The sequence below is a fragment of the Pimephales promelas genome, chromosome 5 (genome assembly GCF_988280905.1).
Source record: "Pimephales promelas chromosome 5, fPimPro1.hap1.1, whole genome shotgun sequence".
Taxonomy (NCBI): domain Eukaryota; kingdom Metazoa; phylum Chordata; class Actinopteri; order Cypriniformes; family Leuciscidae; genus Pimephales; species Pimephales promelas.
In genome coordinates this window covers 18,080,427-18,107,988 of record NC_142773.1, presented here as the reverse complement: position 1 = coordinate 18,107,988, position 27,562 = coordinate 18,080,427, and the positions used below count along the sequence as shown (strand labels likewise).

Sequence of the window (27,562 nt, the reverse complement as noted above, 5' to 3'; positions counted from 1 at the left end):
TAAACTATATTTCACCACATGACAATAATTATTTTGTGTACATATATGAGAGGAAGACTGTAGATTAAGCCATGGTTTCACGCAGACAGGCCTGTGGCGTAGTGATTGTATTCTCCTGATGGGTTCTCATGCTGTATGTCTTTTGGTTTCCTGTCTCTCTCTCTCTCTGTCTCACAGTTTAATTGTCTCTCCTACAGCTTTGGTGATGGTTGGAAGCCACAGCGGTTTATATATACACACACACACACACATGAACAGTGAGGAAGGCTCGGAGGTGTACAGGTTTTGCCCTGCATTAACACAAAACTAAATTAATGAATAGCAGGATTTTTCACCCCCGATGGCCTTTTCTACATACTAATTATTTAGGCCTCATCCTGAGAGCCTCGGCGCGCCTGCGAGTGTGTGTGCATAAAGTGGAAGTACTGAAGCGTTAAGAGTGTGTTTTCCTATTTTCTTTAATCAATGAGGGCCTCCAACAGCTGTTGGGAATAAAAAAAAAGACAGCAGAGAGATTCTCATGCATTCTCCCCTTTCTGTTTCGAAGCAGACACGAGAGGTCTTTAGTAATTTCCAAGAGTCAGAAAGCAGTTTTTTTTTTGTCCACTACAGCCTTCTGAAGAACAACTAACCAACACACTCTCATCACAAATTGTAATCATTTGTACAAGCTGGCGAAGTCGTAAGGCTGTATGACTTGTACACAAATGACCTCACGGCAATCATGGTTAACGGATTTAAAGTTTAGTTTGTGTGTTTTTGTACATCCAACTTGTATGATTTCACCATCTTGAACAAACTGTACGAATATTACAGCTTCCCAAGACAATTTTCCTGTTTTTTTTTTTGTTTTTTTTTATTTCAGATTTGGAATTTCTCCAAAATGCGAATAAATGCATTCCACTGCCAGATGATTGGAATATTATGTATAAGGCTACCTAAACTAAAGGCTACCATTTTGAAGTAGATTAAGTGCTACAACCTTATTGCATATTGCTTTCATTGCACTTTTCCAGATTTTAAGTTGTGAACATTCTAAATACACTGTGAATGGGCTTTTTAGTGAATAAGAAGGGAATATTACATTAGAACTATACCAGGGTGATTAAACGATGCGTTTTAGATTTAGAGTGAACTATCCCTTTAATTGAAAATCTGACTTCCATTGCACTTTTCCAAACTTTAAGTTGTAAATTCGGTAACACTTTAGAATACGGTTCCTTCGTTAATGTATAACTACACAAGAACTAATGAGTAACACAATATTAACAATCTAGTAACTATTATTAACTAACAAGAAACTCTGATTAACGAACTAGTAAGTAATAGCACACAGATGAAAGTGGTAGTTCACTATTAAGTAATCAATAACTACTATTTTTTTAATACTTCCCAGAGAACTACTGAAAAAGCTTATTAACAATCTAGTAACTACTATTAACTAAACGAAACTCTTATTAACAAATTAGTAAGTAATAGTGCGCAGATGAAAGTGTTACTACATACTTATGTGGGAATTACTAATTATTTGGATCCGTATTATAAAGTGAAGATCATTGGAACTAACTAGTAATTACTCAAGTGTTACTACATGATCTAGTCATGATTTGTGCAAACGTTTGAGATTTTTGGTGAACTTTAGTATACTTTTAGAAAATGTCTTTAGTAACACTTGAGTAATTACTAGTTAGTTCCAATGATCTTCACTTTATAATACGAATCCAAATAATTAGTAATTCCCACAGAAGTATCTAGTAACACTTTCATCTGTGAGCTATTACTTACTAATTCGTTAATAAGAGTTTCGTTTAGTTAATAGTAGTTACTAGATTGTTAATAAACTTTTTCAGTAGTTTTTGATTACTTAATAGTGAACTACCACTTTTGTCTGTGCTCTATTACTTACTAGTTCGTTAATCAGAGTTTCTTGTTAGTTAATAATAGTTACTAAATTTGTAAAACACACCTAAATAGTATAGCGCCGTTTTGTCATATAGCGTTCTATATGACGCTAAAGGATGAGAATGCGTTGGAATAGAATGCAGAATATGGTCTTCTCTTGACATTATTAAGCCACAGTGGGGAACAATCTTTATACCGATAGTCAAAAAGCTAAGCAAACCTAGTGGGGTAGAATTAGCCTTGTCAATCATTAACACACACCTATTTTTTTCCAATTATTTTCACGTTTTAATTTTAACTTCTGGCTTATTTATCTTTGTAAAATGTTTGTTTAAATGTGGAAATATTGTATGAAGCAGCAGATGCACAGCACCCACCAGCAGTACACAAAGAGAAACAGATGGAAGGGTAGAAAGAGCTCTAGAGTATCAGTTTACGATGAACGTTCACCCATCAACCCCCCGGCCACGTCATTACCTCCACTCATGTCAGCACTACAGTGAATCTAACCCACATTCCGGCGAGCGCCTGTGAAAATACGCTACTTACCGACCCGTGAGAACAGCGCAGCATGAATATTTCAGCGACCAAGAATGAAGGTTTTTGGTAATACTCTGTGAAAAGAAATGCCATTAGCATTTAGCTTTCATGAGACACCACTCTTGTCGCTCTCTCTCCCGTACTTCGTTTCATCCATTTATTCTTTTGAATGCCACTCTGAAACGGCACAGAAAGTAAATTGTCCTGAAACGAACCTTTTCATCTTCCCGCGAACACATTTTTTTTTATCATGTACGCGAATCAATTACAGCAGGAAGAACTGTGATTTCTAAGCATCGTGCCATTAACTGTTACTGGAGCGGCAGATAGTGTCATGCTCGCCGATCTCAGTGTTTAGCCAAATTGTTTACTCTCGCAGAAAAACATATTTCTATCTTTACCCCCTTTGGGCTCATTGGCAGAGCTTCATTACTGGTGCGGTTTGAAGCCTTGCACAGGCAAACGTACATTTTCATTAAAATCGTTCTCCACCTCCACTGTGAAATGCACAAAGGCAGCGAACCAAGGCAAATCTTTAATTTCAGTTTGGATAATGCCCTGACTGCCATGTTAAACTCCCTCTCTCTCTCTCTCCCTCACACACACACACACACACACACACATACATACAGACACTTCCCTGCCCTTTGCCAGCGTGCTTGACTCCCCAAGGACAAAAGCAGTCTGATTTCTCCGGCTCTCACGGTGGATATCTTGAAGCACCTTCAAGAAATGCCTGAGCCAGTCCAAACGCAGATGAGGAGAGAGAATGCTTACATTTGTATAAATTATCTTAGACTAAAATAAATGCAAGGTCAGCTAGTGGTTAGCATTCGTCTCGTGTGTGTGTGTGTGTGTGTGTGTGTGTGTGTGTGTGTGTGTGTGTGTGTGTGTGTGTGTGTGTGTGTGTGAACGGAGCTCCTTCGGTGGTGTAAACAGGGTTCTGTAAGTGTGGGCAGCAGTAAAACTGTCACCAAGCTCTGTCAGTTCTGTCACTCTTGGCACAGTCAAAACTGGTGAAAACTGCTGCCGGCATGCTGTCTAATGTCTATTAAATGTTATTAAACGTCACGGGAGGAGTGAACGGATAATTAAACTCCATTACAGATGGATTGAGAAACATTTATACCTGAGCCCATAACTGCTGTACAGTAATCATCAAGACACTGATTTAAAATTAAAGCTACTATGGGTACTTAAATGCTGCTTTTTTATAGAAAATAAATAAAAAATCAGCTTGAAGTGATGGACAGAGAGATTGAAAAACAGAGGGAAAAAGCAAGATAGTAGAAGTGTCAAGGAAGTTAATTCTAAAACATTCATTAACCCTTTGATGCGCAAGCTATGGATACCCCTTCTAATGCACAACATGGGTCTAAAAAGACCTGTATTCATTTCCTATGTTATTTCAGTGATGGCTGAGTGTTGTCTTTGCTGAATCTTTAAAATATATGTATTTTATCATTTGTTATTCCAGGTATTCATTAAAATATCTTGTTTTTGATTTCCACAAATCATTGGGTTTATGTTTCCTTTCTTACTTTATAAACAAACACAGTTTTTGCATTTCTACATCAATTTTACATGCATGGGTCTAAAAAGACCCGTATTCATTTCCTATGTTATTTAATGCATGGCTGGACTTTTCTTTTCTTTTTATCGTTTGAGATCAATTTATTTAAGCATTTAATATTCCATTATCTATAAAATTTCAAAATTGATGTAGAAATACAAAAACTGTGTTTGTTTATAAAGTAAGAAAGGAAACATAAACCCAATGATTTGTGGAAATCAAAAACAAGATATTTAATGAAGACCTGGAATAACAAATGATAAAATACAGATATGTTAAAGATTAAGCAAAGAAAACAACCAGCCATCACTGAAATAACATAGGAAATGAATACGGGTCTTTTTAGACCCATGTTGCACATTAGAAGGGTTGCTATACAAAAACTATTTTTATTCAAAAAGTACGAAAGGAAAAATAAAAATAAGGATTTTTGATGATCAAAAACAAGTTAATTGAGGAATACCTGTAATTCTAAAACATTTATTAATACAGTATGCAAATACAGTATTTCACAGAAAACACTTGTCTAAACTAACATTCATCATGTTACTGTGTAGGCCTAAACACTATTATGTATATCGCTCTGTGTTTTATATCATTCAAAAGCATAAAAATATCCTAGTGTCATACGACATTTCTATTTATTTAGACATTTAGCAATGAAAGGTTGCCTATACCTGCCTATATATTTCATGTATCACATTTTATGTTTCATTCAATTTCACACATTTTAGTTTGGCAATATAGTTTAGGAAAAGTCCAACTAGTAAAATGTGTTTATGTAACAATAAAAAGTTATGTAACAACGCGTCAACGAATCTAAGTAAGAATATCAAGCTGCACATCACATTCTTCTTCTTCAGGGACCTTATTGTAAAGCATTACTAACTATATTCACAAATTTAAGTAATTATTGTTATCATAATTACTATTACACTCTAAAAATTGCTGGGTTGTTTTAACCCAACTTTGGGTCAAATATGCACAAACCCAGCCATTGGGTTCATTTTTTATTAATTTTTTTTTTTATTACAAACGTTTGGGTTTGTCCATATTTGACCCAAAGTTGGGTTAAAACAACCCAGCATTTTTAGAGTGTATACTCAACTCGTTGGCTTTCCAGAATTATATTAACTTATGGATCTTTGCATAACTGAGCAGAGTTTGAAACATTTTTCAATTTTGTTTCCTCTACACACATTTGAGTAAAATTTGAGAAGCAGATGAATTGAGCAATTGTGGTCAGATTGAACTGAGATAATAAAGAGCCACCAACTGATTTAATGGCGATGTCTACTGGTCATTAGCACAAATGTAAGCTTGAGCCATCAGTATGACATGTTGATGAGATTTGTCCTCTTCCACGCAGTCTATTAACCTGCTGCATGGAGTGTGTGTGTGTGTGTGTGTGTGTGTGTGTGTGTGTGTGCGCGCATGTACAGTTAGGACAGGTATCGCATGAAACCCCTGTAAACACACACAGGTATCTGATGCACATGTACAGTTAGGACAGGTATCGCATGAAACCCCTGTAAACACACACACAGGTATCTGATGCACATGTACAGTTAGGACAGGTATCGCATGAAACCCCTGTAAACACACACACAGGTATATGATGCAGACGTACAGTTAGGACAGGTATCGCATGAAACCCCTGTAAACACACACACAGGTATCTGATGCACATGTACAGTTAGGAAAGGTATCGCATGAAACCCCTGTAAACACACACACAGGTATCTGATGCACATGTACAGTTAGGACAGGTATCGCATGAAACCCCTGTAAACACACACACAGGTATCTGATGCACATGTACAGTTAGGACAGGTATCGCATGAAACCCCTGTAAACACACACACAGGTATCTGATGCACATGTACAGTTAGGACAGGTATCTGACATGAAACCCCTGTAAACACACACACAGGTATCTGATGCAGACGTACAGTTAGGACAGGTATCGCATGAAACCCCTGTAAACACACACACAGGTATCTGATGCACATGTACAGTTAGGACAGGTATCGCATGAAACCCCTGTAAACACACACACAGGTATCTGATGCACATGTACAGTTAGGACAGGTATCGCATGAAACCCCTGTAAACACACACACAGGTATCTGATGCACATGTACAGTTAGGACAGGTATCGCATGAAACCCCTGTAAACACACACACAGGTATCTGATGCACATGTACAGTTAGGACAGGTATCTGACATGAAACCCCTGTAAACACACACACAGGTATCTGATGCACATGTACAGTTAGGACAGGTATCTGACATGAAACCCCTGTAAACACACACACAGGTATCTGATGCAGACGTACAGTTAGGACAGGTATCGCATGAAACCCCTGTAAACACACACACAGGTATCTGATGCACATGTACAGTTAGGACAGGTATCGCATGAAACCCCTGTAAACACACACACAGGTATCTGATGCACATGTACAGTTAGGACAGGTATCTGACATGAAACCCCTGTAAACACACACACAGGTATCTGATGCAGACGTACAGTTAGGACAGGTATCGCATGAAACCCCTGTAAACACACACACAGGTATCTGATGCAGACGTACAGTTAGGACAGGTATCGCATGAAACCCCTGTAAACACACACACAGGTATCTGATGCACATGTACAGTTAGGACAGGTATCGCATGAAACCCCTGTAAACACACACACAGGTATCTGATGCACATGTACAGTTAGGACAGGTATCGCATGAAACCCCTGTAAACACACACACAGGTATCTGATGCAGACGTACAGTTAGGACAGGTATCTGACATGAAACCCCTGTAAACACACACACAGGTATCTGATGCAGACGTACAGTTAGGACAGGTATCGCATGAAACCCCTGTAAACACACACACAGGTATCTGATGCACATGTACAGTTAGGACAGGTATCGCATGAAACCCCTGTAAACACACACACAGGTATCTGATGCACATGTACAGTTAGGACAGGTATCTGACATGAAACCCCTGTAAACACACACACAGGTATCTGATGCAGACGTACAGTTAGGACAGGTATCGCATGAAACCCCTGTAAACACACACAGGTATCTGATGCACATGTACAGTTAGGACAGGTATCGCATGAAACCCCTGTAAACACACACACAGGTATCTGATGCACATGTACAGTTAGGACAGGTATCGCATGAAACCCCTGTAAACACACACACAGGTATCTGATGCAGACGTACAGTTAGGACAGGTATCTGACATGAAACCCCTGTAAACACACACACAGGTATCTGATGCACATGTACAGTTAGGACAGGTATCGCATGAAACCCCTGTAAACACACACACAGGTATCTGATGCAGACGTACAGTTAGGACAGGTATCTGACATGAAACCCCTGTAAACACACACACAGGTATCTGATGCACATGTACAGTTAGGACAGGTATCTCATGAAACCCCTGTAAACACACACAGGTATCTGATGCACATGTACAGTTAGGACAGGTATCGCATAAAACCCCTGTAAACACACACACAGGTATCTGATGCACATGTACAGTTAGGACAGGTATCGCATGAAACCCCTGTAAACACACACACAGGTATCTGATGCACATGTACAGTTAGGACAGGTATCTGACATGAAACCCCTGTAAACACACACACAGGTATCTGATGCACATGTACAGTTAGGACAGGTATCGCATGAAACCCCTGTAAACACACACACAGGTATCTGATGCACATGTACAGTTAGGACAGGTATCGCATGAAACCCCTGTAAACACACACACAGGTATCTGATGCACATGTACAGTTAGGACAGGTATCGCATGAAACCCCTGTAAACACACACACAGGTATCTGATGCACATGTACAGTTAGGACAGGTATCGCATAAAACCCCTGTAAACACACACACAGGTATCTGATGCACATGTACAGTTAGGACAGGTATCGCATGAAACCCCTGTAAACACACACACAGGTATCTGATGCACATGTACAGTTAGGACAGGTATCGCATGAAACCCCTGTAAACACACACACAGGTATCTGATGCACATGTACAGTTAGGACAGGTATCTGACATGAAACCCCTGTAAACACACACACAGGTATCTGATGCAGACATACAGTTAGGACAGGTATCTGACATGAAACCCCTGTAAACACACACACAGGTATCTGATGCACATGTACAGTTAGGACAGGTATCGCATGAAACCCCTGTAAACACACACACAGGTATCTGATGCACATGTACAGTTAGGACAGGTATCTGACATGAAACCCCTGTAAACACACACACAGGTATCTGATGCAGACGTACAGTTAGGACAGGTATCGCATGAAACCCCTGTAAACACACACACAGGTATCTGATGCACATGTACAGTTAGGACAGGTATCGCATGAAACCCCTGTAAACACACACACAGGTATCTGATGCACATGTACAGTTAGGACAGGTATCGCATGAAACCCCTGTAAACACACACACAGGTATCTGATGCACATGTACAGTTAGGACAGGTATCGCATGAAACCCCTGTAAACACACACACAGGTATCTGATGCACATGTACAGTTAGGACAGGTATCGCATAAAACCCCTGTAAACACACACACAGGTATCTGATGCACATGTACAGTTAGGACAGGTATCGCATGAAACCCCTGTAAACACACACACAGGTATCTGATGCACATGTACAGTTAGGACAGGTATCGCATGAAACCCCTGTAAACACACACACAGGTATCTGATGCAGACATACAGTTAGGACAGGTATCTGACATGAAACCCCTGTAAACACACACACAGGTATCTGATGCACATGTACAGTTAGGACAGGTATCGCATGAAACCCCTGTAAACACACACACAGGTATCTGATGCACATGTACAGTTAGGACAGGTATCTGACATGAAACCCCTGTAAACACACACACAGGTATCTGATGCAGACGTACAGTTAGGACAGGTATCGCATGAAACCCCTGTAAACACACACACAGGTATCTGATGCACATGTACAGTTAGGACAGGTATCGCATGAAACCCCTGTAAACACACACACAGGTATCTGATGCACATGTACAGTTAGGACAGGTATCGCATGAAACCCCTGTAAACACACACACAGGTATCTGATGCAGACGTACAGTTAGGACAGGTATCGCATGAAACCCCTGTAAACACACACACAGGTATCTGATGCACATGTACAGTTAGGACAGGTATCGCATGAAACCCCTGTAAACACACACAGGTATCTGATGCACATGTACAGTTAGGAAGTTTATCACATGAAACCCCTGTAAACACACACACAGGTATCTGATGCACATGTACAGTTAGGACAGGTATCGCATGAAACCCCTGTAAACACACACACAGGTATCTGATGCAGATGTACAGTTAGGACAGGTATCGCATGAAACCCCTGTAAACACACACACACACAGGTATCTGATGTGTTTGTGTGTGTGTTGATCTAAAACATGTCATTTATTGATTGAGCATTTGAAGAGCTCTCATCTTCCAAACCATACCTCTGGCATATGAAAATGTGGACTGAAAAAAAAAACAAACAAAAAAAAAACAGCACTGTAAGGACAGAGCAATAACATCCAATTTCTGTTTTGTCACCCAACATCCTTTTCTCTCTTTTGCTCAATTGCTCATATATTCATTGAAAACCTGGGACTGTATGTGTTTGCATTTGTGTGACCAGTCAGGAACTAATTGGCTTCTGTGGGAACACAACATTAGACTGAAGTGCCAGTTTGTGAGCTTGAAAGCACACACACACACACACACACACACACACACACAAAGTTGACTCGAGCTTACCAAAAGTGGCTGAATGCTCCAAAGGACCCAAATAGGCGTCTTTTCAAATGCCTGTGACCACTGTGACTCAGAGTGCATGAATTCAAATAATGCAAAGCTTATGGGTTTGCATTCAGCACCGCATGAGCAGTCAAACACACCGCCATCTTCCTGTTGATCAGAATCAATGCAAAGATGACCTAATTTCATACCAAGTAGTATAATATTATGCATGCCGATGATTATTTTGTGAAATTCTGAAATTTCAAAACTAACTAACCAACCAGTCAGTCTTTTTGAAAGGCCGATAAACTTTCAAACTGTTTTTTTTTTTACATTTTGAACTTTTGAGGCCAATATTCAAAGTTGCTTACAATTCTATTTCCATTACAAATTTGAATTGCCATTGAAATTCATGTAGTATTGGAATCCATATAGCATTTTAAATTGTATTGTAAATAGTGCACAGCCCTGTCTGACTAAATCCTTGTTAAAATATGTACACCTTATCAAATTTTTCACACAAAAGTTCAAATAATGTCAGTTTCATGATCGAACGTCACATGTTGTGACTCAGCAAACCTAGAATCTAACATTTTAGCATTCATTTCCGCTGGTTCCCGTGTAGTTCTGTATAATTGCAGAGCAAATGGCATGTGTCAAATATGTCATTGGGTTCATTTGGAAAAGCAAAAAATGTGAACATTAAAGGAGAAATTAATCTGAAACAGTCATTTATCAACGTGACAGGCTTAAATACGGACTCCTGCACAGACCTGTGTGCAAGTGCAAAAAAAAAAAAAAAAACCCTCCTGCATGCTTCAAGGTGGGAGTGTGGATGGGAGCTGTGGATGTGGGTTTTAAGTGCTAGAGGTTGTATTGGGGAAGTAGTGGTCATCCAGGCTTGACGGAGGCCGATATGACCGCTCTGTGGTGTCGGGTGGTGGGGGAGGGCTGCTGAGAGCATCTATCTTGTGACAGCACACGGCTAAAGCCAGAGGAAGATTGATGCTCTCTCCCTTCGGACTTATAAATCTCTTCCGAAAGTTTGAAAATTTATAAATTACAGCTGAATTATAACAAATAACTACTCACCCATCCCACAAAGTTCCGTGTGTGATGCATCTGTGTATGTGGGTGTTTAGTGTACACTTTGCACATGAATAGTTCTGTTTATGTAAATACAAACACTGTTTCACTCTCCACCCAGTGAGTTTTCAATCACACACTGAACTGCACAGCCTACATAACACTATAGTCATCACTGACATCAAATACGAAGTGACATTCAGTATGCTAAAGCATGCAGTGTGTAGCTGAAGGACATGATGGCTTAGTTCAGACAGGCAGCTAAAGTTTTGGTAACAATTTATAATAACTACATGCTAATAATCATTAGTTAAGCATGAGTAAACAGATAATTCATCATTCATACAGCATTAATAGTTTGTTTGTAATAATTTGTTTAATAATTGTATTTTCATCCTTTATTAATGATCAATTTATAATTTCTAAATTAAGAATTGCATTTTTTATGAACCAGTTATTTAAGAGTTGTCAGTGGTTCATAAGATTACTTAGAATGTGTAAGTAAATGATTAAAAAACTATTTAAATGTACATTTATACATCTTATTATTCAGACATATAGTGATGGTTAGTGTGTTAATAAATGCTTTATTAACATGTATTTATGCTGTAATTCAGGGTTAATTCGGGTAGTTATAAAGCATTTAGCAGTGGTCAGTTAACTATGTGAGCTCATCTAAAGTGAGGACTATTCATGCCTTGTAAAGCATTCATAAAGGAGATTTAAAGGCTGGTAAATATTTCTATGTTCTGTATCACTGTGTTGTGTTTGTTACATTTTACTGTTTTAAAGATCGATGCGCCTTTAAATCTCCTTTATAAATGCTTTACTAGGAATGAACAGTCCTCAGTTTAGATGAGCTCACAAAATAGTTAACGGACCACTAGTAAATGCTTTATAACTACCTGTACATTGACTTACACTTTTAAGTGATGTTATGAATGACTGATAACTCTCAAATAATGATCAATTAATAATTTCTAAATGAAATAGCATACAAGCCAGTTATTTAACGAAGTATGCTTATAAATCAAGAAAACCAGCATTTATAGCTGTATTTATAAACTGCTTATTAATGTCTGTTAATGCTTTATAAATGATGAATTAACTGTTTATTCATGATTAATAGCGTGCAGTTATTATAAAGTGTTACCTTGTTGTCTCAACAGCAAAAACATACCAACAATGTTACCTATAAAATACACAGCATTCATCCAAACCCCATTCAGGTTTGAATTCTGATTCAAATAAGAATTTATTTTTATTTATTTATTTATTTTTATTTTGTTGTCGTCTGGCACCTGTGTCTAAATATGGTCAACGTCATTTTACCAATTAAAGCATGTTCCTGGATTCATTGTTGGTCGTGGGATAACATTCCAATCAACCAATCAGATTTGAGGGAAGTTTACAATTTATGTCAAGTTTTGTCTTACAACCAGGGTTAGGTGCTTATCAGTGTTTCCCTCTGATTTTAGGGATAACTTAGTAGGGTTAAGTGATAGGGTTGTTATTCAAATTTCAGACAGGAATTTTGTTCAAAGATCAACAAAATATGTTGATCCAGTAGCATATCTTACTTTACAGTCTCCGTCTATAATGTTAAATGAGCGAATGAGTTAGTGGTTTTGGTTTATTTACAGCCTATTTAAATATGTATAATTCTTAGGCCACAAACCATACATATTTGCATGATTTCAATCAATATAATACACCCATATATGCTCGCAATTACAAGTAATTTGTGATATGTGAGGTCCTCCTCATTAAGGGGTCAAACTCATACTCCTTCAAGTCAAAAGTGGCCTTTAAATATAACTTTTTGTTAGTAAAATGAATGTAATATATTTTTGTTCAATAATATTGTTTATTTAATATTTTGTATTTTGAGGGAATTTTATGGTACTAAGTAATATTTAGGAAATGGTTATGATCTATTTGTTTCTACAATTCTTTACTATACAACACATACAATTAATCCATACCATCCATTCTATACGGCGGACACTTTTGATAGGAGTACAAATGTGCTACTTTTAGGATAAGTTTGTACCTTTTCGAATCATATCTATGATGTTTGTGTGTGTGTGTGTGTGTGTGTGTGTGTATTGATAGCAAGTGACAAAAAAGTGTAACATTCCTATGAATAAAGAACGTTGAACGTTTTTTTTTTTTTTTTTTTTTTTTTGACTAAGGAGCACCAGAGCATGCAATACATTTTGGCTGGCTTTAATGCATTTTCTGTGCTGTATATATCGCTGTATATGCTGTATATTTAATATTCAATTAGTAGTACAAAGATTGGATTTTGACAATGTTTGGAAGACCCTTGAAACAAAAGATATGTTTGAGGCACTTAGTGTTTATTGCATTTGGATGGGCAGGAATTGCAACAAAGCCAACATACATTTTCCACCTAATGTCTTCAAATTAAACTGTATGTTTTACAAGTCGGTCTGATGATTTCTTCCTTTCTAAGTGGCAACTTTTTGGTCAGATTAAGTGCAAAGTCAACTTGATCTTGTGCCAAGAGTCTCTGGGCTGTACTCTTCGATTTTCAGATCATAAAGTCATTTGAAGACAAGCACAGTCGTGACAGAATGATGAGCTTTGGGGCGTCTGACATCAGGTAATGTTGTTTAAACCTCACTCTCTCTTTCTTACCATGTTACTGATACTTGTCCTGTTTATTGCTTTGGGAAAAGTTATTACAAAAAACATATATTCACCTTCTGGTTCCAGCCACGCTTAAAGTGTGATTTATGTTTTCGGCATCATTCAAAGCTCTCAGAAAGCAACTGGCCATGAGAAACAGATGGTCCTTTTATTTAATGAGATTTGGGGCTTGGCAGGTTTCAGCAAACAACTAAATTTCCTGGATGCGAGGTTTCCATGTCTCGATTATGACTGTCCTGTATTCTATTTATATGCACACTGTCAGATAGGCATATATTTCTTGTACGATGAGTATTAGGCATTAATGAAGGTCTACAAGAAGAATATATTAAAGCGAATGTGTGTGTTTCAGCACTTTTCTCTCAGATGACAAATGCTTCTCATCTCGTGTCCGGACAGCTGGCTGTCATGACATGAAAATTTTCACATACAAATGGTCTACTAACAAGATGAAAAAACAAAAACAAAGACCCAAACGGAGACAGTGGAACAACCTTCTTCACACCGCAGTGTAAAGTTAAAGCCTATTGTCAGGGCTTCCCTGAGCCCATTCACATGTATTGGCAGATCAATAATCCTGACAGGTAGAAGTTGTCCGGCTCTGAAATACATCTCAGAGCTATCCGCACTGCGGCCGTCCCTAGGCAAACGGGATTATGACCTCTGAACACTTCCGGATAAGAGCCAAATCACTTTTTACTTTACGACCTCACTCAGGAGCTGACGTTTACCACAGCACGCTCGGAAACAAATGACAGCTCGTTAAAATAAACCCCTCGATACGGATCCAAACTGACAGACTGCGGCCCAGAGCAGCAAACAACTTTGACAGTCACATGACCTACGATTCCACCTGCCATCAGCACTGGCTCCGGCACAATTCATATACAGTCTGTACAAATAGTTTGAGATTAGTGTGTCCCAATTCATACTTTGTTGAAAATACTATGCCAAAGGTGCCCAGATGGTCTACTATTTCTGGTAGAGGTTTGAAGTATTTTTGCTAATATTACCCACAATCCCCTGCACATCAAACGATGAGGATTATGTGATGTTCTTTAACTTTTTTAGTGCCACAGCAGTTTTATAAATGTGTTAACCGAAAAGTTTAATGTAAGCACTTTTTTTTTTTTACCTAAAAGATATCACTGAAATAGGTGTGCTAAGTTATAACACCCCTTTTAGGTCCTGTAAACAGCAAAAATGAGGCATGGGGTGGCCCAACCTTTTAGCCAATCAGACATTTCTCTCTGCCTGCCAGTCATTTACACTTTTTACTGACATCAAATTTGAGTCCATGACTTACGGTCTAGGAGTTATGACCAGTTTTGCACTTTTGGTTGCTATAAGGCCACCTATGGGCCAATCGGGCTCATACTCTCTGAACCTCCCCTCGATTTTTGTACTACCATGTGCAGTGGCGGTTCTACTTTGAATTACACCCAGGGCGAGACCCCCTTCGAGCGCCCACCCCCCCTCCCCCTCCCCCCTTATTGCCTTGAATTATGTGCATGGCACACTTTTAGTTATGACTTGTTAAAGTATACTTTGTCACGAAATGGAGTTTTTAAAAGTAAAAGCGTCAGAGAGACACTTAGGCCTATTTAGTAACACAATACTTATCTCTTAAATAATTTTGAACAGCTATCATATTAACAACTATCCAAACTGTTATAGACCTAAAATAGCTTTTGTAGCCCTATGTCACTCTTAAAATGTCAGAGAAAAGGACAGAATCAGAGATTATTTAGAAAATAGAAAATTGTACTTTGCATATTATAGGCTACTATAAAAACACATAAAGTTGATCATTATGTAAATTATTTTCATTTCATAAATATAGTGACCAACATGATCACATACACAGAATCTTGTTCAAAAAGCCTAATACACAATGAAATAAATTCACCAAGTTAATAACATTAAAGATTTGTTTTTAAGGAGTGTCTTTTATCTTACCTATTAAACTTAAAAAAAAGGTTAACGCAAAAGATTTTAAAAAAATATAAACCTCATATTTCAGCATTCAATCATCTCTATAAAAAGAATGAGTCAATAAAGATACATTCCTGACATTTATAATGCACAGTAGCTGATCTTTTATTATTAATAGTAAAATTCGGTCCGATTTTCCCATGGCTGCATGTCGTTGCTATACAACCATGCACTCATTACACAGCGCTCTCCACAATGGCAAAGAAGTTTTAGTAGCTAATGTATTTCCACCACAGAAAAACGCTTGCTGAAGCTCAGCTAAAAGATTTCTTTACGGAGAAGAGAAAAAAACCCAAGTGTTTGGGTGCACTCGCACTCCCATACTGAAAAGATTATGAGCGCGCCTCCCGCGAGCGCGTAATGAGCGCGCTTGCCGTGCGCCTAATCGCCTATTTGAAATAACGACCTCAAGCGGGCAAAAGACGCGATACGTGAACTAATCAGGAGACCCCCTTGATATCGCTTCTGTGCACGGCACCTTCTCCGCAAGCAGGGGCGCCATTGCCAATAATTGAATTGAAATGATAAAAAATAGAAAACCTTCGCGGGACAGAGGATTTTTTTTAACTGCTCGTGCCGCCCCCCATGTGACATGAAGAGATGCTGCCCCGGGCGACTGCCCGGTTCGCCCGTGCCTAGAACCGCTACTGACCATGTGACAAAGTTTCAAGTCTCCGGTTTGGGCTGCATGATGCGTTTTACAGCAGAACAATAATAATAAAAAATACACAGAATATTACAAATCAATAGGTTTTCAGCACTTCGTGCTTGAACACCTAATTAATGTAAATAATTTAGCTATACGATGTGACTTGCATAAAAATTTAATGTAGTATGCAGGGTCGAGAATTAATGGGGGCTTGGGACACTACCACCAATGCCACCAAATGTCCCCCAAATACATACGGCAGCAAAAAAATGCCCCTGCACAATTAAAGGTTAAATAAGTGTTGATTGCGGCAGTACATTTAAATTGGCTATTGTTGCACTAAAATACTGAATCATCTTTATTTAATTTTTTTTTTTTTTGCAGTGTTCAGCATTATAACCAATCACGGATATATCTGTTGAGCGCATGAATGTCCCATCAAAAGAAATTAGATTAGTCTATAATTGGTGAAAACTCTTATGTTTTCTTATGTGTTCTCTTATACTTCTGCATTCTCACAAATTCTCTTATCATAAACAACAAAGTGCAGATACAATGCATACTACGTCAGATGTAGCTTCTACTACACGTTTTCAGTGTAAAGATGCCTTTGTGATGTTGATAAAACTGTATTAGTAACAAACAGCTTGATGATAAACGACAATTGATTAAATTGACTTTAAATACAATTGTGATGGCGGACCACTGATAGCTGGGACGTATTAGTTTACTTCTTTAATAAGCTATCCAATGCAAAGAAACTTGAATTGTACCTTTTTTGATGGATGAGATGAAATTCCAGCAGGTTGTAGGTTGAAGAGCCAAGCAAGGCAGGCACCGGGCAGTTTTGTTGGTTGGTAGTATCAGACAGGATGGATTCCAGTAATCCAACAAACAATTGGGAGTTGTTTGAAGAAAGGGTGTTAAAAGGCACAACTTAAATGTCAAACTAATGTCCACGTAGGGTTCAATTGATTCAATAGCGTTTTGATAGACAAGTAAAGTAAAGAACTGTAAAGTAAAGAAATTCAAAGTAAAGAACTGTGTGCTTGTACGTTCCTAAAGCTTCCTTTTTTCTTTTCTTGTGTTTGAAAAAGTGAGAGGCAGCCATCTTTTTATTCAAAAATTCTCACCAACTGTCAAAATAAAAGTCCCTACAAAATAAAAGATCCTAAATCTAACAAAACATTCCAGTGCTCAATTAGCACAACAATTTAGATTAAACTAAATACAAAATAGCTCCTACAACAACACATATAAATGTAAAGAGTACCTGCAAAACCATACTTAAATAAAAGTGGAAATACTCTACAACAGGGGTTTTCAAATTGGGTGAATGTGAGCCTCCCCTTAGAGTAGGTAAGGACAGCCAAGACAACAAGTTGTAAGTGAGTTTCAATTTAATCGTCCTTCATATTAGTGGGAACAATGGGAGGCCGCGCTTTTGATGCGCATGCAGTAGGGATGTGACGGTGAGGATATTTTCCCACCGGTTAATCGGCGTGTGAAAATACCGGTAATACCGGTGTCACCGGCGGATGCATTTAAATCGCTAATTTAAAGGTAAACATAAAATGCGCGTGTTTTCACGGGCATCAATGGGCATTCATAATGGTGCGGTAGTGCGGAATAGAACTGTTTTGTTATTGTACCTTGAATATGCGCTGGTTTGAAAACGAAACTAGCTTTCTCTTTTAAATTAGCGTCAATTCATCCTTCGCTTGGAGTTTGATTGACAGATATGTGATTTGACCAATCAAAATCCATAATTTTTGTCCGACGAAGCAGTCGGGAGTAGATTAACGTCGGTGGAACTTGGCTTTATCAGGCAATCTGTCACGACACATTAAAGAGCCACAAAACGGTAGGCCTTTAATTTTCTTTGACTGACCAAATTTGAAAGTTGAGACTTTGTTTCATATTAAATATTACCTGCACGGTCCTGTCTGTCGACGCGTTGAAGTGTCCTCTATTTTTCACTGCTTGAGAACATGGGTTGAAACCGAAATCGCCCCCTAAACCCCTACGTTAGTCCACTAATACTGTTCACTTGAAGGAGTGAATGAGAAGGAGTAAATAAAAACAAGTGAGTGAATTCGGACAGCTTGCTGACAGAGCATCTGACACTCGTCCCATTTTCTCACTTTTTTTTTTTTTAATAAAAGCGTCTTCGAATCTAGCCTAAATGTAGACTAATAATAATATTAATGACAATTATTATTGGCATTTATAAATGAGTTCACTTAAGACAGTAGGCATGTGTATCATAAAATAATTTATTCATGTTTTAATAAAGTTTTATTTTTATATAACTTAACATTTTACTGTTTATGAAATGTTTTTGTAGGCATTCTTTATAGGCCTATGTGAAGTTAAATATCTAAGCCTTGTATATAGCCTAAAGAAAAAAAAAATGTGAATATCGTTTCACCAGTCTAAAAACGAATAAAGAAAGCATGTTTTTTTTTATTAAATTATGAGTTAAAAAAGGGAAAAGAAAAGGACGCAAAAGTAGGCTACACCGTCAGACAGTGTCAATCAATGTATTGGAGAAAACGGCAACCGTCAGCATAGATGTAGGCTAAAGAAAACAAAGTTGCTTGTCAGATTTTCCTAACAAACAACCTTTTTTAATAAGCCCCAAAAAACGCAACCCTCAACCCGTGCTGTTTTAACGCGACTTAAAAAAAAAAAAAAAAAAATTTGCGTATTATAAACTGCTTCGCGCCTCCCCTGTCGCTCTTTGGCGCCCCCCAGGGGAGGCGCGCCTCACTTATAATTGAAAACCGCTGCTCTACAACAAAAATGACTCATCAATTTAAATACCATTTGATTAAAATTCGTAGAGTATGTGATTTTAACAGAACTCAAATATTTTACTTATCCTGAAACTGGGCTCAAAGATGTACTAGTCCTCAACACCTCAACACAAGAGATATGTCAGTGAAAAACAATAAACAGTTGATTTGTGAGGAGAACAATCACATGTCTATTTTCTAAAGTCAATAAAACTGAACACCTTAATATTGCAATAAATCAAGGTTGACACATGAACCTCTTAAACGTCTACAAACACTCAAGTCTCAGTTAAGCTCAAGTGCTCCAAAAGGGCATTATAAACCTTGTCCTTCAGAAAGGTCTCTTCAATATAGCAGATAAATAGAATAACGTTAAGTAAAATTAAATAGTCTAAGCCATGACCTCATCTCATATTTTCAAATGTGTGCGATTCAGAAACTACCTGCTAATGCATTCACATCCGTGTAGGCAAGGCAAGTTTATTTATATAGCAAATTATTGTAATTCAAAGTGCTTTACACAGAAAATAATTAAAAATAATCACAAAATAAAAGCAAGAGAAATTTGGAAAAAGGTAAAGTTGCCTTGTTGACAAGTTTAGTTGAGTACAGCTGGACACACACTATTACCGTAGATAATCAGGCTGATGTTGGGCCTGTTCTCCCCTTCCGACAATCCCAGACAAAGGTAAAGTCCCAATTATATTGATGGTTCTACAGATTATCTTATCAGATTTTCCTGTGGTGTGATGTGTGTTCGGAGTGATTGAATCTGATAGGAAGAACGTCGGGCCGCACTGATCTCAAATTGTAAATATCCAACATGATGGATATGTACAATCAGAAATCCTGTTGTGTGGAGGGTAACCCGAGGACAAACACACACGCAATCTTTAGATTGTCATGTGGAATAAAACGATACCCAATCATAAAGCAAGCTTTCTGTGATAATTTACTTCTGCATTTACGAAACAATACTATCCAAAGCGCATTCATAGAACAACTTCCTGTCTTGAGTCAACACAACACGCATGCAGGTCAATATTTCCGAAAAATTGCGCCTCTTCATAAAATTGAGGTGAAAACACTGAAGTCATGTGGATTAGCCTACTTTAATGACGTCTTTCCTATCGTACCATGAACGTGTAAATTGCATCGGTCCCAATGGAGTGACAGAAAGATTCTCGGAGCTCGGATTCTCGGATTTCATAAATTTTTTTTTTTTATTTGTGTACCGAAGATGAACAAAGGTGTTTCGGGTGTGGAACTCCTTTAAAGGAGTAGTTCACTTTTGAAAAAACTTTAAAAGTGAAAAACAAAGGGCTTTAAATGATTCCAGGCGATGAATAAGGGTCTTCAAGCGAAACGATCGCTCATTTAATAAGTTTTATAAGCTCAAATGCTCGCCTTGCTCTGTAATGCGATGGACGTTCGTGACTCTACTGTTCAAACTCATTCATCAAAATGAACAAATCTTTTTCCGAGTCAATTTGTTTGTTTCGTTCGTTCAATGAACCAAATGACTCAGAAAAAGATTTGTTCATTTTGATGAACGAGTTCGAACAGGAGAGTCACGAATGTCCATCGCAGTACAGAGCAAGGTGAGCATTTGAGCTTATAAAACTTAAACTTTGTTATTTATTTATTAAATGAGCGATCGTTTCGCTTGATAAGACCCTTATTCATCGTCTGGAATCGTTTAAAGCCCTTTGAACAGTTTGCAGTTTATACTGAAAGTGTCACATCCGGTCAGGAACGAAACAGAGAGTGAATCCAATCGCAAGCATTTATTAATTACACTAACAGATAATCCAGGGACCTCAGAACAGGACAGATGAACAGGCAGGAACCGAGTGACATTAAACAACAACCGACACCCAACAACTGAAACACAGGGGTATAAATACACAGACAAACAAGCTAATCAAGCTAACAAGGGGGTGTGGTAAATAAGAAACACCTGTGGACACTGAGCAAAATCATAACAAAAGACAAGACACATGGCAGGATCACATGACAAACAAGGAAACACGTGATACACAAAGCAAAACAAAACCCACAACGTGACATAGCCTCCCCCTATGGGCGGCTCCCGACGCCCCTAGTGTAACACCCAAAACAAAACCCAAAACACAAGTTCAGGAGGGTGGTGACGCGGAGGTGGTCCTGGGGGAGGGAAGGAGGGCCAAGTCTGTGCAGGGGAACAGGACCAGACTTGGAGCAGACGACCAGGCGAAGGCCAGGGCAGAGCAGGACCAGGCGAAGGCCAGGGCGGAGCAGGACCAGGCGAAGGCCAGGGCGGAGCAGGACCAGGCGAAGGCCAGGGCGGAGCAGGACCAGGCGAAGGCCAGGGCGGAGCAGGACCAGGCGAAGGCCAGGGCGGAGCAGGACCAGGCGAAGGCCAGGGCGGAGCAGGACCAGGCGAAGGCCAGGGCGGAGCAGGACCAGGCGAAGGCCAGGGCGGAGCAGGACCAGGTGAAGGCCAGGGCGGAGCAGGATCAGGCGACGGCCAGGGCGGAGCAGGACCAGGCGAAGGCCACGGCGGTGAAGACCCCTCGGGCGGCCACGGCGGTGAAGACCCCTCGGGCGGCCACGGCGGTGAAGACCCCTCGGGCGGCCACGGCGGTGAAGACCCCTCGGGCGGCCACGGCGGTGAAGACCCCTCGGGCGGCCACGGCGGTGAATTCTCCTCGGGCGGCCACGGCGGTGAATTCTCCTCGGGCGGCCACGGCGGTGAGAGCCCTTCAGGCGGCCGTGGCTGGGACACTGGGCCCCCCCCAAAAAAATATTTGGGTTGAGTCCCCGGGTGAAGGGCAGATGGGGAGTGGATGGTCTCGGGCTGGACGGTCTGGACGGTCTCGGGCTGGAGGGTCTGGACGGTCTCGGGCCGGACGGTCTGGACGGTCTCTGGCTGGACGGTCTGGCCGGTCTCTGGCTGGACGGTCTGGATGGTTTCTGGCTGGACGGGCTGGACTGTCTCTGGCTGGACGGGCTGGACGGTCTCTGGAGGGCTGGACGGAACCAGCAGTAAAGAGCATACAGTCTCTGGAGAGCTGGACGGAACCAGCGGTGAAGAGCATACAGTCTCTGGAGAGCTGGACGGAACCAGCGGTGAAGAGCATACAGTCTCTGGAGAGCTGGACGGAACCAGCGGTGAAGAGCATACAGTCTCTGGAGAGCTGGACGGAACCAGCGGTGAAGAGCATACAGTCTCTGGAGAGCTGGACGGAACCAGCGGTGAAGAGCATTCAATCTCTGGAGAGCTGGACGGGACCAGCGGCGAAGAGCATTCAGACTCTGGAGAGCTGGACGGAACCAGCGGCAAAGAGCATTCAATCTCTGGAGAGCTGGACGAAACCAGCGTTGAAAGCTCGGGCTCGGCAGGGCTGACGGTGAGCGCAGGCTCGGCAGGGCTGACGGTGAGCGCAGGCTCGGCAGGGCTGAGCTCCGGCAGGTCGGTCTTGGCGGACAGAGAATCGTTCAGCAAAACAGCCTGGATGATATAGTCCTTCAGACTACAGCTAGGGTGATGGAGTGGCATAAAGGAGTAGAGTGGCTCGGATAGCCCTCCTCTGAAGAATACCATCAGGCATACCTCATCAAAAGATGAGACAGGTGCCAGCTTAATAAAGTCCATAATATACTCCCCTAAGGACTGATCTCCTTGACGGAGACACATAATCTGTGCTGCTGGATTCATTTGGAGGTCGGTTGTTCTGTCACATCCGGTCAGGAACGAAACAGAGAGTGAATCCAATCGCAAGCATTTATTAATTACACTAACAGATAATCCAGGGACCTCAGAACAGGACAGATGAACAGGCAGGAACCGAGTGACATTAAACAACAACCGACACCCAACAACTGAAACACAGGGGTATAAATACACAGACAAACAAGCTAATCAAGCTAACAAGGGGGTGTGGTAAATAAGAAACACCTGTGGACACTGAGCAAAATCATAACAAAAGACAAGACACATGGCAGGATCACATGACAAACAAGGAAACACGTGATACACAAAGCAAAACAAAACCCACAACGTGACAGAAAGTGTCTTTTGGACCTTGAACCAGTTGGTTCCCATTGAAGTCCATTGTATGGAGAAAAATGCTGGAATGTTTTCATCAAAAACCTTAATTTCTTTTCGACTGAAGAAAGAATGACATGGACATCTTGGATGACGTTGGGGAGAGTAAATTATCAGCAAAAGTTTTTTGAAAAGTGAACTACTCCTTTTATGGCAAAACGCATAATATATGATACCTTCAATGCCCTGTAGATAGCAATATAGCTTATTTTGAAGCAGAAAAAAAAAAAAAAACTCCTGCAGAAAAAGTTGGGTGCCATGCAAAATGTAATTGCATTACTCACCACAAATCTATTGGAGAAAAGAGTACATATTCAAAAGTAGCCAAAAGGATACTTAAGTACAGTAACTTATTACAAAATCATATTGTATTTCTTGTCTTTATTGCAGGTGTCTGGTGTGTGGTAAACAGCGAAGATTGTCAGTATGCTTGTCAGTAAATTTCTGTGATGACTTCTGGGCTCATGCGGAAGCCAAGAGAGATGAAGCTCTTTGTGATGAACTGCTTGGTTCTGTGGCGCCGTAATCACACCCACGCATGACTTCCTGCATAATTGATTTTTAATCCCTTAATCGAAAGTAAATCGCATGAGCAAAACGTGCTGAAGCCCTGCCGCGATACAAGAGAGGGCAAGAGAAAGAATGGTTACGAGGAAAGATTTAATGGTCTTGAAAAGCATAATAAATAAAAAGAATAAAAGGCTCATTTTACAAAACGTGTCTGTCATATATCTGAATTTTAGCCTATATATATATGACATTTATTCATATATTGCATTTGATTTATTTTTCTATAACATTTATTTATATTAAACACATTATTTGTCTAATAGACTATATAAAAATCCACTTTTCAAACTGAAAAACGCTCTCATTTCATTTATTCCCTAAAGGCAGTTGGTCGTTATGTTGACATAAGATGTGATTGGTGGAGAACAATCAATCAATGAAATCTGCAATGCATGCGGTTTTATCTCTGCCCCTTTCTTTCGTTTCATTCATTCCCTCTTTCTTTTTCTTCCAGCGGCATGTGTTTGCATGTAATTAGATGAGATTAGAGGCACATGCGTTTAATAAATCAAAGAGACTGCAAAATGTTAATCAGGTGGATTTTTTTGAAACTGCCGCATTAAATATCTGGCCACCCAAGGAAAGTAAGCACTCCTAAAATCAGACTCAATTAGTCCTGGAGGCAGTAGACGGGATTAGATCTGGGTAAATATTGGCAGTAAACGTCTCTCCGCGCAGGAGTGATAAAGTCATGTCGCAGGTAAACCCTCGGATAGACGTCGGGTTTCCTTCTTTCGACCAAGGTTTTCTGATTTGGTAGCGGGAGACTTGGAGGCTTCTGTTGTGTTTACTTCTGCGGTGAGAAACACTTTTGCAGGATCTTGAGAAGCAGCGCTAAAGGGCACGTTGAATGCGATTAAGTCAACAGAACTTTGCATTGATGCAGTCACAATCCACGCGGCGTACGGCTCTTATATAAAAACCCAGCTGACATTATGGCGAATGTGTCTTTTGTTATATGTGCACACAGATGTCTGCGTGACCGCGAACACAGTGTTCCTCTGAAAGATGGTGGGAATTGTTTTCCATTGTGTTGGGAAAGAGCTCTTGAAAGCACAAGCCTCTCAGTGGAGGCTTTTATCTTTCCCCCCATCGGCACAGACAACACAACTGATTCTTGCCAGTAAGGCAGCAACTTTACCATGGAAATGAGGCATTATTGATTTTAATATAATGACCTCTTGGGACGTTTCATTAGCATCTCTGTCGTTTTCTCTCCTCTGCTTCGATGAGCCCTAACAGCTAAAACTCAAGGACGATTTTTTTTTTTTTTTTCAGAGCGGGCCACAGGTTTTATTGCATTCACTGAAAATGGATATTTAACAAATCGTTGAACACAATTTTATGTGGCCGTAGGCTGTGGCAAAGAGGAGCTGCAAAAATCCTAACGCTGACAGCTACACGTGGGCTGGAAATATATTTTATGAAAAAGAAATCACAGGCATGCAGCACTTTCTTCATTTCAGGTAAAAAGCAAAAATATCTTTTATTAGTTTTGGTGTCTTTTTTAACATTTGCCACTTTTTCCTCACAGGGGTTGTAGGATAGAGGACTGGAAATGATTGGCGGAAGAGAAGGAAATGGAAACCCAACCTCAATTGGATATAATATAATGTATAATGACATGGTTATTACCATAGATATCTATATAAAGGCTAGATGTCTCACGGCGGCGTATTTATCCTCATCACCGGCGGCCATCTTGTCACAGACAGGCTTTCTGGCGGACTCTGTGGTATCTGATGTAAGAAATACTCTTATCTTGTTGAAATCTTGACGGATTTACAAACGGTTTGGTTTCTTACAAACGTTATTAATGTGGCTGTATAATTATGGACGATTATTTATTTATACACTTATTATTCATAAGTATGCAGCATCATAACTACATCTCTGCCGTTTATAACAAACCAGATCGTTTGAAAATCGGTAGAAAATTGAGCAAGTTACGGTGATTTAAAAAGTACATGCACCATTAAAACAATGTTACCAGTGAGCGAGCTGCCTGTGACAAGATGGCCGCCAGGTGCTGACGTCGACCTCCATTGGCCAGCAGCGCAGATGAGATATATAGCCTTTATATAGATATCTATGGTTATTACAATATACACATGGTTTATGAGGACACGTCAATGCTTTAAAAAACATACTAAACTGTATTATTTTTTTGTATAGTATAAATCCATTACGCCAATGGAGAGTCTACTTAAAGTCTACTTTGTGTGTGTGTGTGTGTCTCATCCTCAGACAGGGTGAGAGGAGGTGAGGCACTTGAGTTCTCCACCAAGGCCAGAGCTGCCCGGCTAAGCGTCACTCTCTCTGTCTGAGGAAGATAAATGGGCCTAGCTTCAAAACACACAGAGAAAGAGTAAGCGAGCCAAGTAGAAAAGAGGAGGAAAAAGAAGAAAAGGGGGACAGGAAAAGAAAGAAAGCAAGAGAGATAAAAAGGAGACACACCTTCCAGGTGCCAGTGCTTGACTCTTTGACTGATGAGAGGGAGAGGTGGTTAATTGCCTGGCAGAGGAGAGAATGAAAATGGATTTATTCTAATAAGTAGCCTTGGATACGGAGACCCACGCAAAGAGTGCGGAAGAGGCCTGTCTGCTTCTCGGTTCTCTTCAAAGAGACTGTGTATGTGTGTCTGGTTGTGTGTTGGTGACCTTGTTTAGCATCGAAGGACAGCCCTGGTTAGAGGCCTCGGTTCTTGTCAAATAAAGCATGTAACGGGAGAAAACTGATGCTTTTTTGTTATGTTTTTGTCTGTGTGTGTACTCGCATTACAAAGTCTCTGCCTGCTGAGTTTAACCTTCATAGTGACTTTTTGTTACAGTATCTTAAGGAAGTGTGCTAATTAAAGAAATATGCAGAATTTTTAAACATAGATTTTTAAATCTACTTTTTTTTCATTTTTTTTTGTATTTTGTAACCTCTACAGCTTGTAATGTATCATTTTGTCATTTAGTTGCTTTTGCTGTACTTTTATTTTATATTTTTTATTTTATTCTCTTTTTTGCTATTCATTTTTTTTTTTTTTTTGAAATATATTTGTGGAGTCATTTATCTTGCAAAACTGTGGTTTTGAATAAGAGATTCGGGCAGCGCTAAAGTGTTTTTTTTTTTTTTTTTTTTTTTTTAATAGATGTTTGCACATAGATTTCAAACTCTGCAAACAGACTGAATAAGTCATTTCGACGAGGTTCTGCTGGAGCCCGTATTACTGAACATAATTCTCATACAAGACAGCTGACACCAGCCATTATAATCTCACTCTTTACATATTATGATCATTATTCGTATTAATATAGGTTTTAAATTTTGACTGAGTAATTACATGCCACCGTTGATATACCCTGAAGACCAAGACATGCGATACATTCGATACATTGTCCCCCGTTGGATGTTAGAAGCAGATGTTTTTGCAACATTTATGACATTTATGATTTAAAATGCATGACTACTCTTTTTGTAAGATGTTTATGATAAGTGCGTATGTATTATGTGTCAACCCTTTCACAAATGGACATGCTAATGGCAAGATGAACAGCATTGGAAATTCTGTCACAATTTATTCGCTCTCAATTCATTCCAAAACTGAGTGACTTTCTTTTTAAGTAACCACCATGTTTGGTTGTCAAGCTCCAGTGAGATCTGAGAGCTACGGTCCAGGAATGGTGTTCAGTGAACATCATGTCACTAATTTTTTTGCACACACAAAGCTTGAAATAGACTTGGAATCTTATTTAACGTCTCCTTTTATATACCTTGCTGTTTTTTTTTTTTGGGTGCTTTTTCGTGCTTGACAGCTCATGATTACTCTGTACTTGCATTGTATAGAA

General features: G+C 39.6%; 2 long non-coding RNA genes across 2 annotated transcripts in view; one reads left to right on the top strand and one right to left on the bottom strand.

The window, feature by feature from the left end:
- The window catches only part of LOC148981407 (uncharacterized), a 315,293-nt gene that overhangs the window by 45,872 nt on the left and 241,859 nt on the right, over positions 1 to 27,562 (bottom strand). The window lies entirely within an intron of this gene.
- On the top strand, positions 13,167 to 26,667 carry LOC120471401 (uncharacterized). Its single transcript, XR_005620797.2, has 3 exons — positions 13,167 to 13,577; positions 25,005 to 25,192; positions 25,974 to 26,667. It is a non-coding gene; the product is annotated as an uncharacterized LOC120471401 (long non-coding RNA).